At 36.0% G+C, this 13,599-nt stretch overlaps 1 protein-coding gene across 9 annotated transcripts in view; it reads left to right on the top strand.

The window, feature by feature from the left end:
• The window catches only part of WDFY3 (WD repeat and FYVE domain containing 3), a 246,985-nt gene that overhangs the window by 17,308 nt on the left and 216,078 nt on the right, over positions 1 to 13,599 (top strand). Inside the window, exon 2 of one of the 9 annotated variants that reach the window (XM_023750382.1) lies at positions 295 to 365. The exons of 7 other annotated variants lie outside the window; for them this stretch is intronic. The gene's annotated coding sequence lies outside the window, so the exon portion shown is untranslated. Of the gene's footprint in view, positions 1 to 289; positions 366 to 13,599 lie in introns of all 9 variants that reach the window. One more of the 9 variants, XM_023750384.1, reaches the window with a different exon arrangement.

Below are 13,599 nucleotides of genomic sequence, written 5' to 3'. Positions count from 1 at the left end.
CAAGCAAAGAGCCCATCTGTAGACTGACCTTTGATTCTCTCTTTCCCTCTCTCCCTACTCCCCCATCTTCTTCCCCCCCTACACACACACACACACACACACACACACACACACACACACAGAGTTAAGATTTTTAAATTAAAATACAAATGCTTCTTGTTACAAAAAGACTAAATGAATGCGGCAATTAAAACAAAACTTGATAGAGAAGGCCATTCTGAAACTTATTTAATCTTCATTACTTCTGTTTGTTGTCTTCCTTTTTGATTTTATTTTTAATTCCTAAAAGAACAGGTTTATAGAAATGTTCCAGTTCTAGAACAAGAGGATGAGAATTGTTATAAACTGGAAAAGAACTACTAAAAGTAAGCTTTTTGTCTTGAGAACTAAATAATTTAATGAACTCTTTAATGTATATTTTGCCATGTGTTATATTTTACATTCTTAGTGCGAAATATCAAGAGATGTTTATATTTATAAAATGTTTTTTTTTGTGCAGCTTGAGGTTGAAAGTTACTTGAATCTATTACTGCTAAAATCTAAGATAAAGGTGCACAATTGGTATCCTAGAATCCCGACATAAATATGTCTTATATAACTTTTGTATATACTATATTATAGCCCTTTAGTCCTAATTACATAAGAAGTGTACAATTCCTACACTGGAAACAAAACATTACTTAGAGAACATATTTAAAATCCTGAATAACTAGAGAAGTATGCAATAATCATCAATACCTTAGTTTAGATACCTAAGAATAAGCTTAATCTCTTACACAACAGTCTAAAAACTTTATTAGATTTAACATTGTTACATTACTTTAACCTACCAGTCGTTTTTCAGTTTTGTCAATTGATCAAGTAAATGTCTATAGAAAATTTCTTCCCTCCAGTACAGAATTTAGGCTGTGATCATATTTTGCATTCAGATGTCACGTGTACCAGTATAGCATCCTTTAATCTTTTTAACAATGTTAGTTGTTGTAAAGCTTTCTTTGTCACTTATTACATTACCATTTTTAAAGTATAGTTGATTCTTTTTTTTAAAATATATTTTATTGATTTCTTACAGAGAGGAAGGGAGAGAGATAGAGAGTTAGAAACATCGATCAGCTGCCTCCTGCACATCTCCTACTGGGGATGTGCTCGCAACCCAGGTATATGCCCTTGACCGGAATCGAACCTGGGACCCCTCAGTCCGCAGGCCAACGCTCTATCCACCGAGCCAAACCGGTTTCAGCTATAGTTGATTCTTGACCAACATGAGGATTAGGGGTGCTGACCCTATGCAGTCGAAAGTCCACATATAACTTTTGACTCCCTAAAAGTTAACTATTAATATAGCCTTATCGATAATATAAAGTCAGTTAACACATTTTGTATGTTATACATGTTATATATTGTATTCTTACACTAAGTAAACTAGAGAAAAGAAAATGTTACTAAGAATAAGGAAGAGAAAATGCATACATTTTATGCATTCATGATATACCTAACTTTAATTTTTTTCGATATTTCTAGGCTGTGTGGTTCATCTGTGAGTTTTTTCAAATTGTCACAAATCTTCAAAACAATTTTCAAATATACAGGTGGGGCAAAAGTAGGTTTATGATTCTGAGTATGCAAAACGCGAAGTTTATTCTTATATTATAATTTATAAATTATTGTGTTATTTTCTATACAAACAACTGTCAAGCTACTTTTGCCCCATCCTGGATGTAATTTTTTTCTTTTCTTTTTTTTTTTCCCTAATACAATGGGGTAGTATGCTGTCTGTATAAGCACTTTGGCACTTAGCTCTTTTCACTAAAAAATATACCTTGGGAATAATTTCATATTGATTCATAGAGATTATTATTGTCACTCTTCTGTGTGAATAACACCAGTTTATTCATCCTGTCTTTTATGTTTGGCTATCCGGTAGTTTCTAATATTTTGCAGTTACAGAGTACAGCAACGAATAACCTTGTGCATATGTCTTTATACTGTTGAGATGTATCTTCAGCATAAATATTAGAGTGGGATTACTGAGTCAGAGGGTGAATGGATATGTGGTTTTTCTAGGTGTTACCAAATTTCTATACATAAGGGTTGTGCTTTCATTCCCACCAGCAGTGTACTAAGAGAGTGCCTGTTTTTCCATTGTTTTACCAAGAAAGTGTATTGTCAACCTTTTGAATTTTTGCCAATCTGAGGGGCAAGGGATAATACTAGTATACCTCTGTATTTTTCTTATAAGTTTAACATTTTTTCAGCTCTCTAGTGATCTATATATGTAAAAGTCTAAGCGACCGGCCGACCAGCTGACCAGTCAGCCGACCATCTGGTAGCTATGACACTCACTGACCACCAGGGGGCAGACACTCAATGCAGGAGCAGAAACCACAGGCATGGAAACATGGAACAGACTGATGAATCTCAGAAGAGAGGGGGCAGGGCGGGAAGAGATTAACCAAAGATCTTATATGCATACTAGAGGCCCAGTGCACGGATTTGTGCACCAGTGGGGTCCCTCTGCCTGGCCTGCAGGGATCGGGCTGAAACCGGCTCTCTGACATCCCCTGAGGGATCCCAAATTGCGAGAGGGTGCAGGCCAGGCCAAGGGACCTCACTGGTGCACAAATCCATGCACTGGGCCTCTAGTATACACATATATATATATATATATATATATATATATATATATATATGAATATATACATATATATATGAATATATACATATATATATATGAATATATACATATACATATATATATATATATATATATATATATGAATATATACATGTCTTTCCACTTTTCTCTAGGATTTTTGGTCTTTTCTTCAGTTAAGGGCTTTGTATATTAGGAATATCAGTTCTTTATTTGTAATGTATGTTGCAAATAGTCTTCCAGTGTTCTTATTTGTCTTTTGATTTTGCTGTTAAAAATGGTGTGTTTTGCTATTAAAAAATATATATTTTAAAATTTTATGTTGTCAAAATTATTAGTGATGTCTATTATTGCCCAGGTATTTTGAGTTATAGTTAGAAAACAATGATTTTAAATGAATTTCTTGTATTTAAGAGTAAAGGAATGAGGTAGTTATATAAATCAGAGAAATAGAAGTAATTATCTGTGCTCTATTTATTACTGGCCCCCAATCTTACATTTAAAGTCTGAACCATAACAATCATCTATTTCATATGTAGAATATGCTAATTTTTAATTTAACTTTTTATTACAGAAAAATGTAAACATCCTTAAAATTAACACTTTTATACCTATCATCTAGTTTCTGTAATTATCATTTCTTTTTAATGCACCTGTGCCAAATGACCTAGATTTATAGGTTTTCAGTTATTATGAATTATCTTTGTAAAGAGGAAGGTTTTGAACTAGCCTTGTAGGCTTTGGCCAACTGGCCTCCGAGGCTCTCTGGCCTCTTTTTAGTAATCTTGGCACCAGACCTGACCTCTTTCAGGCTTCTGAAAACACCAAGATCCCAAATCGGAAGTTTATAGAAATAAGGTGATGGAGCTAATAGGTAAGAGACTAATACTATTGCCATGGATCAGTGACATACTCAAAAGAGGTCTGGTTGATTGATGCATTAAAAGTTATATCTCTTATGTCAGGTAAAAGTAAATACTGTTTACTGTATATATAGTCATTTGTTTTCTGTGGTTCAGTGTTAATTAGAGTAGAATCAGCAAACATATCCTGTCAGTGAGTCTAAGAAGACAACTTACAAATGTTTGCTAGCCAGAATCTCAGCACAACACAGAAAACACTGAAAAATTCTAATTTGCTTAATGCAATTTTCTTTGCTCTACACTTATTTTAAACCGAAATTATATTGTTTTCATCTGATAGCCTCCAAGGAAATTTTGTTAATTTAGTATATTAATTTTCAATTTATCAAGAGGCCATGATTACTTTGAAAGAATGACTGGAGATCACAAGAGCTCTGGGATTTCTCCTTTCCTTTAAAGGGCCTATGTTCTGTTTGGAACAACATTCTTAATAACACTGAAACCTAACTAAAGTACAGCAGTGTGGTTTTAGAACAGCTTTCTCTCCTTCCTAAGTAGAAGCTGACCAGTAGCTTGCCGGTGACCATATGCTGAGAATCTCAGTATTCTTCTGAAAATACTTTATTAGGCAGGAAGGAAATATCAGTCAGTGAATTCTTCATCTACTGATTATAAGTTGTTTTCATAAGTTAAATCCACATTTGGTTTCTTTTTTTCGCTGAGAAGAGCAGTGGTAGTGATCTTGGCAAAACAGAATGCCTGCTGGCAAGAAGCAGATGACGAAGACTGGTATAATCACAGGGAAATGTTGCTGCATAGGATTGCATTCACTGTTTCTCCTGTGCCGGTCTCTTGTGGATTCGCCTCCATGAACTCAGTGTTACCTTTTGCTTGTATTGTGCATTTCTTAACTTGTCATTTTTCTATCTTTCTGTTTTGTTTTAGTTATGGTGTTGTTCATCCTTCTTCTAAAATTAGGGTTTGTCCATAAAAAAATGGTTTTCTTATTAGCTATCCAGCATGATAAAAACATGACCATTTTTTTTTTACTAATATCTTACCCCTAAATATCTGACAAGGCTCTAGTGTTGTGGAAGTTAGAATTAAGATTATTATGAAACTGTTTCTTTATTGGTTTTTGGAAAATACGTAGCATTCCTGATTAGAAAACAGCATGGTCAGTGATTGGTTTTGTGCTACTTACCAAAAGCGTGAGACACATTGTGCTGTTTGTGTGTGTGTATAATTAACACCTTTTCTCTCAGTTCTATTAATTGAAATTTCTACACTTAAAGTCTCTACTATCTAGAACTTCTAACAGTTTTGATAGTTAAAAATTTACACATTTTTCTCTTGGATGTTTGATTTTAAACTAGTTGAAAGAGAAAATTCTAGATATGGAGGTACAAACAAAGTAAAAATGTACAGCTAATGACTTCCAGCCTGCAATGAATTTGGCTTTCATTTCCATGGGTGAGGTTAGCTTGTCTCGAACACCAGGTTCCTGCCAAAAAAACAAAAACCCTTCAATTGGGTTAATTTATCGGCTTCTCTTTTAGTTTGAACAGTGGAATTGGATGCTTGATGTTAACAGTGGTACATACTTCTCAGGTGGTGTATCAATTTAAAATGGTGGTTAAAATATACATAATCTAAAATTTACAATTTTAACTGTTTTCAGTGGCATTGTGTACATTCTGAATGTTGTATAATTATCACCACTGTCTTTCCTGAACTTTTCATCATCTCAAATAAAACTCTGTACCCACTGGGTAATAATTCCTCATTCTTGGCCTGTGGTAACCTCTATTCTACTTTCTGTCTCTTATGAATATCCATTTTCCAGATATTTCATGTAAAGTATGATCATGTATTTGTCCTTTCTTTTGTGTCTGACTTATTTCACTTAGAATAATGTTTTCAAGGTTCAATCCATGCTGTAGCTAGCTTGTATCAGAACTTCATTCCTTTTGTGGCTGAATAGTATTCTATTATATGTGTATACCACATATTGTTTGCCCATTAATCTATTTTTTTGTTTTTTTTTGTTTTGTTTTTGTTATTAATCACTATGCTTTAATTATGGCCCATTAATCTATTGATGGTCGCTGGTTATTTCTACCTTTTGCTGCTGTGAATTTTGGTATACAAGTATCAGAGTCCCTATTTTCAATTTTTTTGGATATATACCTAGAGTGGAATTGCTGGAGCATATGGTAACTCTTAGTTTAACTTTCTGCGGAACTGACATGGTGTTTATCACAGTGGCTGTTCCATTTTGTATTCCCACCAGCAATGTCCAAGGTTTCCAAGTCTCTACATCCTTGCCAACACTTGTTATTTTTCATTTTTTAATAATAGCCATCTTAAGTGGATGTAAAGTAGTATCTCATTGTGGTTTTGATGTATCTTTCCTTGATGACTAATGATATTGAGCATTTTTCATATGTATACTTTCTTTGGTGAAATATCTATTCAAGTGCTTTGCCCATTTTTTTATGGGGTTGTCTTTGATGTTGAGTTGTAGAAGTCTTTATGTACTGTAGATATTAAACCCTAGTCAGAGATATGATTTGCATATATTTTCTCCTTCATATGGCTTGTCTTCTCACTCCTGTTAGTGTCCTTTGATGCACAGAAGTTTTTTATTTTTATTAAATCCAATTTGTCTGGTGTTTTTGTTATTGTTGTTGCCTGTGGTTTTGGTGTCATATTTAAGAAACCATTGCCAAATCCAAGGTCATAAAGAATTGCTCTTTGTTTTCTTATAAGAGTTGTATAGTTTTAGCTTTAGCTTTTAAATTTAGTTATGTGATCCATTTTATGTTGATTTTTGTATGAGATGTAAGGTAAGAGTCCAATTTTGTTTTTTGCATGTGGATATCCAGTTTTTCTAGCACCATTTTTAAAATTTTTATTAAACTGTTCTTTCCCCATTTAATAATCTTGGTCTCCATTTTGAAAATCAACTGAGCATATATGTGAGGGTTTATTTCTTGGCTCTCTATTGCATTCGTCTATATGTCCATCCTATGCCAGAATAACATTGTTTTGATTAGTATATGAACTGTTTTATTTTTTATTGACTATTTTCCATTTATAATGTGTGCCTTTTAAAATTTTTCTAATATATAACTTTAAATTTTGTTTTAATATTAAGTTATTTTTAGTTGAAATAGTCCAAAAAGAACTGCAAATATTAAATGAATACTGTTGGAGTTAGTATACCAGGACAGTTAACATTAAAGCAAGCAAATTTGGGGTTATTTAATTGAAATTGCACTTTCTTTGGAAATTAGAGGGCAAAGCATGAAGACAAAAATGAAATATTGCTTATACATGCTCACAGAAAGAATAAAAAGAATGGGAAAGGCCATTTCCTTACATAATCTCATAAGTGATTCTTTAGTTTCTTAAATGTCACTTTCATTTTAGTTCCAGAAGTAATCTACTTAATGAAACTGTTCAGGAATTTTATAAAAGAAAATATTGGTATTTGTGAGGAACGTTTTCAGTAAGGAGCTAGCTAATCATGGCAGACTCTTAATTATTAAGCCAGAGTTGAATGACTGTTTTTATTAGGCTCATTTATGTTACAAATAGCTCACTTAATTTTGTGTCCTTTCAGACTGCAATGAAGATTAGAAAATTAGGACATTAGATACTATTTTTTCTCTCTGTTGATACAAATTTTATTTGCACCACTTCTTTTCAGATTGGGTTTTTACCCCCTACCCTTTTTTATTATAAAGGAATACGTCCTCCAATATTTTAACTTAGTCTTTAAATTAATTATTCAGGATTTAGAATTATGAAATAGAAAAATCTTGTAATAAGAACACTGAATTATAAATTAAAAGCAAGGCTTCTAAGTACAGTTTAAGCTTTTAAAAGTTTCTTTGTAAATTAATTAATTCTACCCTGAATAATAAAAGAAAGTTGCATTTTGACACCTGATTCTTAAGTAGAGGTAAGGTCATAAATTCTTTTTCTAATTTATAAGGAATGCAGTATATACTGAGTAAGATATTTCTGCCCTGGCTAGTGTGGTTCATTGGTTGGATGTCATCCTGTGCACTGAAAGGTCACTGGTTTGATTCCTGGTCAGGGCACATGCCTGGGATGTGGGCTCAATTCCTGGTGAGGGGCATGCAAGAGGCAGCCTATTGATGTTTCCCTTTCACATTGATGTTTCTCTCTCATTCTTCCTCTCTCTCTAAAAATCAATAAAAAATCTTTTTCTTTTTTTAAAAAATGATACTTTTATTTGTTCTAAATATTTCATATTGCTGTAATTTTCCTCTTAGAGTTTTGGAGATATTGATGACATTCAAATACAATCATAAAGTCCTATTTTTATACCTTGTTTATGTCACCTACTACTTACCTTCTTGTTGCTAATGTATTTCAGGCCATCATTCTGCCTAAACTGAATGGCTGCTATTTCCTCTTTCCTGTCTGTGTTAGAGGAAGCTCCTTTGGAGCTCTTTTCCATCCTGCAACAAGACTCTTCTTTATAGAATGCAAGTCTGACTTCTTGTACTCAACTTCTTAAAATTCTCAGTGTCTCCCCATTGCCTTTAGATAAAGCTTCGACTTGGCATAAAGTACCTTTTTTTTTTTACCCAACTGGTGCTTGTATCTGCAGTCCCTTCCTGTGTTGTCATACATACTTAACTCTTTACACTGTTTTCTCCTCTTATTTTTCTTCTCTCATCTTCCTCTCCCTGTGTCTTTTGAAATCTGATATTGTGTGCTAGGTATTCAAGTAGGGCCTTATATTTACCCTGATAGACCACTTTTACTGTTTTGCCAGACTACTTACTTTCTGTCCTGTCTATACTTAGTGTCTTATTTTTCCTCTGTGTCTATGAGTACTGGGATATAGTAGGGAGAGATTGATGCTTATTGAATAAATGAATGTGTATTAGTTACCTATTGATGTAATATAAATTTCCCTAAAACATAGGAGTTTATAAAAAACAAACACTTCTTATCTCAGTTTCTGTGGTTCACATACTCAGGAGTGGTTTAGCTGGATGGTTCTGGCTTATAATCTCTCATGAAGTTATAATCAAAATGTTGGCTTGGCCATCTGAGGACTGAGTGGGCCTGTAGGATCCTTCCCTCGCATGGCTGTTGACTGATGGACTCAGTTTCTTGCTGGCTGTCGGCAGGAAGCATCAGTTCCTATTCATGTGGACCCCTCCAGAGGGTTACTTGAATGTCCTCACAACGTGGAAGTTGGCTTCCTGCAGAGGAAGTGATCCAAGAAGGAGAGCAAGAAGGAAGCATAATGACGTTTTAGATTTGCTCGTACAATCCCTGCCACCATATTCTGTTCCTTAGACACAAGTCACTAAATATAGCTCACAATTAAGAGGAAAGTAATTAGACTCTACCTTGAAGGGAGGCATAGCAAAGAACTTGTGGATGTATTTTATAAGCAACAGAGAATGTAACAGTAATTTATGATTCACTCTTGGACCTGACCCTCTTTATAAAATACACTAGTGGCCTGATGCATGAAATTTGTGCAAGAGTAGTCCTTCCTTCCCCTGGCTGCCGGCACCAGCTTTCCTCTGGCACCCTGAACCTGGGATTCTCTCTAGCTGCCAGTAGGCACCCAGAACCTGGGCTTCCCTTGCAGCCCTGGCTTCGTCTGGAAGGTCATCAGGAAGGACATCTAGAAGGACATCTGGTCTAATTAACATATTATGCTTTTATTATTATAGATTTGTCCAAATGGAAATAAAATTTAAAAGTATGCTTTTATTACAATACTCTGGGCCCAGTGCATGAATTCGTGCACCTTAAAAGGAATTGTGGGCCGCGAGGCTGCGGTGGGCACAGGGGCGGGTCTTGGCCCATCCTCCACACCCCCGCCTGGCCCCTCCCGCTGTGGCCCCGGTCCCCTATCTGTCAGCAGCCCCACTTCCGCCACCACCGCTCCCACACGCTGACAGTGCCAGCTCCGCTCGTACCTGATGATGGTGTGGAGCGATTGGGGCTGGCACCAGCAGCAGGTGCGAGCAGGGCTGGCACTGTCAGCAGGTACAAGCAGTAGCTGCTGCCCTGATCACCCCTCAGGAGCAGGGGGAGGTGGAGAAGCCCTGAGGGGTGATCAGGGCTGGCAGCCGCTGCTCACACCCGCTGCTGGTGCCGAGCATTTGGTGCCTGCGCCTGGCACTGGCAGCAGGTGTGAGTGCCCGGCAGGACTGCGGCACATGGGAGCAAAGCATTTTCAGTAACCACCAGAGGCTTGCCCCAATGACAGCAACCAGTGCCCTGCCTTGGTCTGGTGCCCCCGCTCACCTGCTCTATCATCCCGCTGTGGCCGATGCCTGCCATGTTCTGCACTCTGTCGCCTGCTGCCGACGCCCGCCATGTTCCATATGCACGTGTCCCCTGGTGGTCAGCGCACATCATAGTGACTGGTTCAGTTGTTCCACCGTTCGGTCTATTTGCATATTAGGTTTTATATATAGAGATTTTACTTGTTTTTTATGATACAAAGAATCTAGTTGCATATAATATTATTTAAATGAGCTAATTATTTAGATATTTTTAATTTTATTGACGTTCTTTCACTTATATAGTTGAAATAAAATAAGTCATCTTTTAAGCTCTATATTGCCTGTGTAGAATTTACTGCTTTTATGCACATCAGTAAGTGTTTAAAAAATCAAACATTTATCTGTGAGGTGTATTTATACACTTTTAAGAAAGAGAAAATCATAGTCTGATTTAAAACACTGTTCAAATTAATTGTATAAAAATAAAGTCTTTTTAGCCTAGTGTACATAACTTGCTCATTCAAGAAAAATTGGAGTACTTAATATGTGCCAAATATTTTTACTAAATGCTGAGTATATGTATCGGTGAAGAGAATAGACATATTCATATTTACTGATAGTGGTAAGTGCTGTCTGTGGAATAAATGAAGGAGATAGAAGAGGATGGGAAGGCAGAGGCACTTCTACACTTTCAAAAAAGGCTTGTCTGGGAGGTGACCTTAAAGCTGAGAACTGAAGGAGCTCTCCTTGCCAACAGCTTACAGGAAGAGGGAATGCCCTGCAGTGTGAACAGTTGGTGTATGAGGAGTTGAAAGGATGCCTGGAGATGTCCAGGGGAGAATGGAATGAAGTTTGAGAGGTAGAAAGGGATTATATTATCTAGAGTTTAAGAGGCCATGAAAAGATGTATGGATTTTGTCCAGTGCATTAAAAACCATTTATAGATTTTGAAGTTACATGTTATGGTTTGTGCTAAACATACAACAAACACACATAAAAGGCATTTTGATTGTAAGAGAGAAAGTGAGAAAGTAGTAAAGAGGCTGTTACAGTAGCCCCTGTGAATGATCATGGCCGTTTGATCTAGAGCAGCAGTTCTCAACCTGTGGGTTGCGACCCCTTTGGTGGTCGAACGACCCTTTCACAGGGGTCGCCTAAGACCATCCTGCATATCAGATATTTACATTACGATTCATAACAGTAGCAACATTACAGTTATGAAGTAGCAACGAAAATAATTTTATGGTTGGGTCACAACATGAGGAACTGTATTTAAAGGGCCAGAAGTTTGAGAACCACTGACTAGAGTGAGGGAGAAAAGAGAATGGATTTGAGATCTAGTTTGTAGGTAGAACCAATGGGACTTAACATGAAGTGTGAGGGAGAAGGAAAATAAGGACAAAACCCAGGGTTTTTACTTCAGAGGTGGGTGAGGGGTAATATCCTTAAATGAGATTGGAGGTCGGTGACAAGGGAAAACAAGAGTATATTTGACATTGTGAATTTTGTGATGTCTGCAAGTCATCCAGTAGACATGTCAGATGGCACATAGTTAAATGCAATCATGGAGCTCAGAGATTTGAGAGGATATATACAGATGGTATTTAAGTTGTGGAATGGATGAGATTCTTTCTCAGGAGGGAATGCCCTAGGAACTCCAGCTTATGGAATTTGCATGTATGGGCAACATTCTTGCTTACTTTGTAAAGATCAAAAGACAAAACTGTAACACAGAAAGTTTTCTTTATGCTGTCATATATATTAAAGACATATGTTTTTGTTTATTTGTTTGTTTTAATTTGGCCAGCAGTATGGTACATGAGAAAGAAGTTTAAATTTTCACCCAGCCACTTGTTAAATGAATGGACCCACTTACCAGCTGTGAGACTTTGAAATTTTATCTCTGTGAGCAGTTAAATTTCCTTATCTGCTAAAGGGAATAAAAGAAGAGTTGTTTTAAAAATTAGATAAATTAATTTACCTGAAATGACTAGTACGGTGTCTGGTACATAGTAAATACTTATTTATTTATTTTTTACTTTCCCTTTCCTTGCTCCTACTTTATTTTTGTGTATGTCTGTGAGCAGGAGAGACACCTTGAAACAGATGTTTTGTGTGTATATGTGTGTGTGTGTTTTAAAATATGTTTTTACTAATCTTTTAGAGAGAGAGGGAGAGAGAGAAAGAAACATCTGAGAGAGGAAAACATCAAACATCCATCAGCTGCCTCCTGTACACCCCACAACCCGGGCATGTGCCATGACTGGGAATAGAACCGATGACCTCTCAGTACGTGGGACCACACTTAACCAACTGAGCCATGCTGGCCAGGGCCAGAGGTGGTTTTTCTTTTTTAATGCACATATCCCCCCCATTCTTATATGGTACAAGACAAATCAATTGACCAATATAAACATATAATACATAAACATATAGATGTGTGTGTAGCATAGTTTCTTAAATATCTGAAAACTATATTTTGCTAAATGGTCATACTGTTTTGTCCTGCTTTTCTTAGATTGTCATAACTCTGCTGCCTTTACAGAGCATTGTCTCTTAAATAACGAAACACTAGCATAAAGGTTTGTTTTGAAATATTTTTGAAGTCTGATGAGTAGGAGAATGAATTTAAAACAGTATTATAAAATTGTTTTTATTCATGTATTAAAGCTTTGGAATTGATAGAGAATTCTCAATTGCACATTAAGTTGTTCATTGTCAGATATAAAATTGGCTAATGTAATACCTTGAAGACAAAGATAAACTGTTACATTTGAATCCATGAAGTCTGTTTCTAATTCTTCTTTTCCCTCCCTGCCCTCTCTTCCAAATAAAAGCAGTGACTCAAACAAAACCTCTTCATGTATACTCTGCTGTGGAGAATATTTTAGAGGTGTTTCATTACTTTGAAATATGTGCTCATGTGTCTAATTCCAAAGGGAAAACATTTATCCTTCATGTATTATTTCAGTTTTTTTGTCACCTAAATGTATCCAGTACAGCTAAAAAATGCTTTGGAAAGACTGACATGCATTGTAGAGTGGGCCTTACAGTGGATCTCCTTATCTAGTGCCTTACGCATGGGATCGCCTGCAAAACATTAGTCCTGTTCTCCATTAATATTTCTTGGTTCTTATAGGTGTTGGCAAAGTGCTTACAGGGATACCCCTTGTCCTCTCTAGCACCTGTGATAAAGTGGAAAATTTTGTCTGATATATGTCACAACCCTCTATTACCTTTTATTTATGATTTATATGACTGTAGAATGATATATTGTATCTCATCAATTTTTAGGTACACATTTTTTCTCATTTACAGGATTTTGAAACTAGATCATCTTATAGTAGGTAGGATAGGAAATTACCATGTCATTTTTTAAAAGTGTGTTTTTATTGATTTTAGAGGTAGAAGAAGGAAGAGGGAGAGAGAAACATTGATTGGTTGCCTCCCACACACTCCCAGACCCAAAATTGAGCTCGAAACGTGGGCATGTGCCCTAACTTGGAATTGAACCACTGACCTTTTGGTATACAGGACAACATTCAACCAACCAAGCAACACCTGCCAGGGCATCATGTCATTTTTTAAAATTGGCAGCATTATTTTCTTGATAGAACATAAAATGATATTTTTTTAATAAATCAATGGTATCTTAGATTTGATGAATTATGGTAGCCCTTCAACTGCAGTTCTCTAGCTATAGAATACATTTTTTTCAGAGAGGAAGGGAGAGAGAGAGAAAGAGATAGAAACATCACTGATGAGAGAGAATCATTGATCGGCTGCC

The sequence above is a fragment of the Myotis lucifugus genome, unplaced genomic scaffold (assembly GCF_000147115.1).
Source record: "Myotis lucifugus unplaced genomic scaffold, Myoluc2.0 scaffold_12, whole genome shotgun sequence".
Classification (NCBI taxonomy): Eukaryota; Metazoa; Chordata; class Mammalia; order Chiroptera; family Vespertilionidae; genus Myotis; species Myotis lucifugus.
Note: the sequence above shows the minus strand (reverse complement) of the source record. Positions and strands in the feature narration are given on the sequence as shown.